This window comes from Arachis stenosperma, chromosome 1, assembly GCF_014773155.1.
Source record: "Arachis stenosperma cultivar V10309 chromosome 1, arast.V10309.gnm1.PFL2, whole genome shotgun sequence".
In the NCBI taxonomy this organism is placed as follows: domain Eukaryota; kingdom Viridiplantae; phylum Streptophyta; class Magnoliopsida; order Fabales; family Fabaceae; genus Arachis; species Arachis stenosperma.
The window spans coordinates 41,438,677-41,443,423 of NC_080377.1; the positions used below are offsets into that span (position 1 = coordinate 41,438,677).

Below are 4,747 nucleotides of genomic sequence, written 5' to 3' on the forward strand. Positions count from 1 at the left end.
CCACGGAGATTATTGGCTTGAAGCAATCAATGTTTATTTTATTTGTCTTAGTTAGGATGTCAACAAAATTGTTTGGATTACTTGAACAATAGAGTTATTTGTTTATAAAGGACTGGGGAATATGTTACTTGTTGTGCAGTAATGGAGAATATGTTGGAGTTTTGGAGATGCTTTGTCCTTTGAATTTCAACTCTTCCTTGAAATCCTCTTCTCACACGCAGATTCCTTCCATGGCAAGCTCTATGTAGGGTGTCACCGTTGTCAGTGGCTACTTCCCATCCTCTCAGTGAAAATGTTCCTATGCTCTGTCACAGCACGGCTAATCATCTGTCGGTTCTCAATCAGGTTGGAATAGAATCCATTGATTCTTTTGCGTCTGTCACTAACGCCCAGCCCTCAGGAGTTTGAAGCACGTCACAGTCATTCAATCCCAGAATCCTACTCGGAATACCACAGACAAGGTTTAGACTTTCCGGATTCTCATGAATGCCGCCATCAATCCGGCCTATACCACGATGATTCTGTTGGGGAATCTAAGAGATATTCATTCAGTCTGATGTAGAACGGAGGTGGTTGTCAGGCACACGTTCATGGGTTGAGGAAGGTGATGAGTGTCACGGATCATCACCTTCTTCACAATTAAGCGCGAATAAACATCTTAGATAAGAACAAGCGTGTTTGAATGGAAAACAAAGGAATCGTATTAAATCATCGAGACGCTGCAGAGCTCCTCACCCCCAACAATGGAGTTTAGAGACTCATGCCGTCAAAAGTATGTAATTCAGATCTGAAAATATCATGAGGTACAAGATATGTCTGTAAAAGTTGTTTAAATAGTAAACTAGTAACCTAGGTTTACAGAAAATGAATAAACTAAGATAATTGGTGCAGAAATCCACTTCTGGGGCCCACTTGGTGTGTGCTGGGGCTGAGACTAAAGCTTTCCACGTGTAAAGGCCTTTCTTGGCGTCAAACTCCAGGTTATGATGTGTTTTGGGCGTTCAACTCCGGATCATGACGTTTTTCTGGCGTTTAACTCCAGACAGCAGCATGAACTTGGCGTTTAACGCCAAGTTACGTCGTCTATCCTTGCGCAAAGTATGGACTATTATATATTGCTGGAAAGCCCTGGATGTCTACTTTCCAACGCCGTTGAGAGCGCGCCAATTGGACTCCTGTAGCTCCAGAAAATCTATTTCGAGTGCAGGGAGGTCAGGATCCAACAGCATCAGCAGTCCTTTTTCAGCCTAAGTCAGATTTTTGCTCTGCTCCCTCAATTTCAGCCAGAAAATACCTGAAATCACAGAAAAGCACACAAACTCATAGTAAAGTCCAGAAATATGATTTTTGCCTAAAAACTAATATTATTTTACTAAAAACTAACTGAAACATGCTAAAATCTACATGAAATTACCCCCAAAAAGCGTACAAAATATCCGCTCATCATTGGGCCCACAAAAGATTGGAACTGCTTCAACTCAAGATTCAAAGCCCACATCCAAGACTTGAAGAACTTAGTAGAAGATCAAGAGGAGTAGTATATATAGGAGTAGTTTTGAACTATAGAGAAGCTTGGCACTTTGGAGAACTCCCCTCTGTATATTTACTTTTCTGCACTTTTAGCTATGGATGTATTCTTTTCTGCCATTTTCCATTTCTAGAGCTATGAACAACTAAACCCCTTTCATTGGGTTAGGGAGCTCTGCTGTAATTTGATGGATCAATTATAGTTTTCATTCTCTTCTTCTTTCTTCTCTTTTGATTTACTAGAAAGCTTTCGATCTTAATTCAATTAGTTAGTTGTCTTGGAAAAGAAACTCTCCATAATTGGATCTCCTTTGAGCCTTGGAAAAGGGATGAGGAGATCATGCTAGAAATGCTTTCTCATGTTGGACCAAATTGTGGTCTGGGCGGATATAGTGACATGTAATCCTCCCAACACTTTGATTTGGAAATACATGTGGTATAATCAGTGACCTTACTTCATCTCTTCCCATGAGCAATTAAATCAAGGAATTGGGCAATTGTTCAAGCTTAGAGAGATTAGATTACCAAGGAATTGGAATCTAATCACCTAAGATTGCCAAGGAGATCAATAGATGCATTGATTGAGGAAGAGATGAAAATGAACTTGATCCGGAGAATACAATATCTCCTGAGCCCAATAAATTCCCCCTTTCTGATCTTATCCATTCTCTTTATTTTCTGTCATTTATTTTCATGCTCATTAACCCAAATCCCCATTTAAGATTTTACACTTTAATTTTTGCTATTTACTTTTCCGTCATTTAATTTTCTGCAATTCTCAAGCTACACTCTGTTTAGCTCAACTAGCATACTCTTTCAACTAAAGTTTCTTGACCAATCAATCCCTGTGGGATTTGATTTCACTCTATTGTGAGTTTTTACTTGACGACAAATTCGGTATACTTGCCGAAGGAAAATTTGTTGAGAGACAAGTTTTCACGCATCAAGTTTATGGCGCCGTTGTCGGTGATTGATTTTGTATCAACAATGATTAAGTTGGAAGCTCACTAGATTGAGCATTTTTTCCTTTGTTTGTTTACTTTATTCAGACATTTATTTTCACTTTGTTTAACTTCTCCCTCATCCTCTATACCCTCTCTATTTTTCTTTCTTTCTTTGTTATTATCTACAATTCTGCTCACTAACCCACTAACTGTTTGATAATTTGCATCACTCACACTAACAATCACTCTAACAAGAATAACTTTTTCATTTTATCTCTTGCTGTGTGTTTTGTTAGTTGTATGACAGGGAGAAGAGGGGGAACCTCAACTTCCTTCGATTCAGAACCTGAGAGAACCCTCTGGAGATTAAGGAGGGAAGCAAGAGGGAAAGGAGTTGTTGGTCCTGAGGAAGAGGAAGAGTACTTTGAACCCAACATGGAAGAGAACTTGGAAAACAATCATGAAGAAGAAGCTCACAACCATGCCAGAGAAGGCCCTGCAAATCATGCTGGGCAAGAAAGGAGAGTTCTAGGCTCCTACATCAATCCAAATCCAGGAAACTGTGGAAGTAGCATCCAGAAGCCCACCATATATGCCAACAACTTTGAACTAAAATCCCAGCTCATCACCCTTGTTCAGAACAACTGCTCATTTGGAGGAAGTGCTCAAGAAGACCCCAATCAACATCTAACCACCTTCCTGAGAATTTGTGACACTGTGAAGTCTAATGGAGTCCACCCAGATGTCTATAGGCTGCTGTTGTTCCCTTTTTCACTTAGGGACAAGGCATCCAAGTAGCTTGAATCCTTTCCAAAGGAGAGTTTGACAAATTGGGAAGATATGGTGAATAAATTTTTGGCAAGATTCTACCCTCCTCAAAGAATTAACAGGCTAAGAGCTGAGGTGCAGACTTTCAGGCAACAAGATGGTGAGACTCTCTATGAGGCATGGGAGAGGTTCAAGGACTTAACAAGAAGATGCCCACCAAATATGTTCAATGAATGGGTTCAACTTTACATTTTCTATGAAGGTCTTTCCTATGAGTCAAAGAAGGCTGTAGATCATTCATCAGGGGGCTCTCTAAACAAGAAGAAAACCATTGAAGAAGCCATAGATGTCATTGAAACAGTAGCTGAGAATGACTACTTCTATGCCTCTGAAAGAAGTAACACTCGAGGAGTAATGGAGCTGAACCACATGGATGCATTGCTAGCTCAAAATAAGATGATCACCAAGCAGCTAGCAGATCTCACCAAGAAGGTGGAGGAAAACCAAGTTGTAGCAGTCATCACGTCATCACCAACTCAAAAAGGAGTGAATATAGTAGAAGAAGGTGACTGGGAACAAGCTAACTATGTTGGAAACTCACCTAGATAAATCCATGACCCATACTCCAAAACCTACAACTCTGGATGGAGAAATCACCCCAACTTTGGTTGGGAAAATCAACAAGACCAAGGTCAAGACCAGAGACGCCACAACCTCAACTCCAACAACAATGCAACTCACCAACATACCTCACAGAGATCCTATCAACAACCACCTAACCACCCTTCTCAACCACCTAATCTCAACCCACCATCACTAACAGAGGATAGACTTTCAAAAATTGAGACTCTACTTGAAGATTTATGTAGAGAAGTCCAAGAAGGAAGAAGTGCGAGCCAATATCAAAAACCAAGGAGAAAACATCAAGAGACTGGAGTCCCAAGTAGGGTATCTATCTCAACAAATTCCCAAACCCACTGATGGATTTCCCAGTGACACTGAGAAGAACCCAAGAGGAGAAACAAAGAAAGTAAGGTGGGCAGAATGTAAGATGATCACCACAAGTGGTGAGAGGAGTATGAATGAAGTAAAACACCTCCAAGACAACCAAAGGGAAATCAGGAAGAAATGAGCCATGCACCTCAACCCACACTCAAGGAAGAGCTGAAGAAGAAGGAGACACTTAACTCATATGCATCCTTTCCCCAAATGCTTAAAGGTGGTGTAGCAGGGAGAATGTATTCAAGATTCCTCGACATGTTTGCGTCTCTTGATGTAAATATACCATTTATTAAAGCCCTTCAGCAAATGCCTTTCTACATAAAGTATATTGGTGCGCGAAATTGTGAACAATACTTTTCACAACTCTCATAATCCCCGGTAATGAACCCCAAAAACTTGGTGTTCAATACCATGGCATAAACACAACTTCGCACAACTAACCAGCAAGTGCACTGGGTCATCCAAGTAATAAACCTTACGCGAGTAAGGGTCGATCCCACGGAGAT

At 40.6% G+C, this 4,747-nt stretch overlaps 1 non-coding gene across 1 annotated transcript; it reads right to left on the reverse strand.

Moving 5' to 3' along the window:
* Positions 1-3,359: 3,359 nt before the first annotated feature.
* On the reverse strand, positions 3,360-3,466 carry LOC130955194 (small nucleolar RNA R71). The gene has a single exon (XR_009076648.1). It is a non-coding gene; the product is annotated as a small nucleolar RNA R71 (small nucleolar RNA).
* Between the last annotated feature and the right edge of the window lie 1,281 nt (positions 3,467-4,747).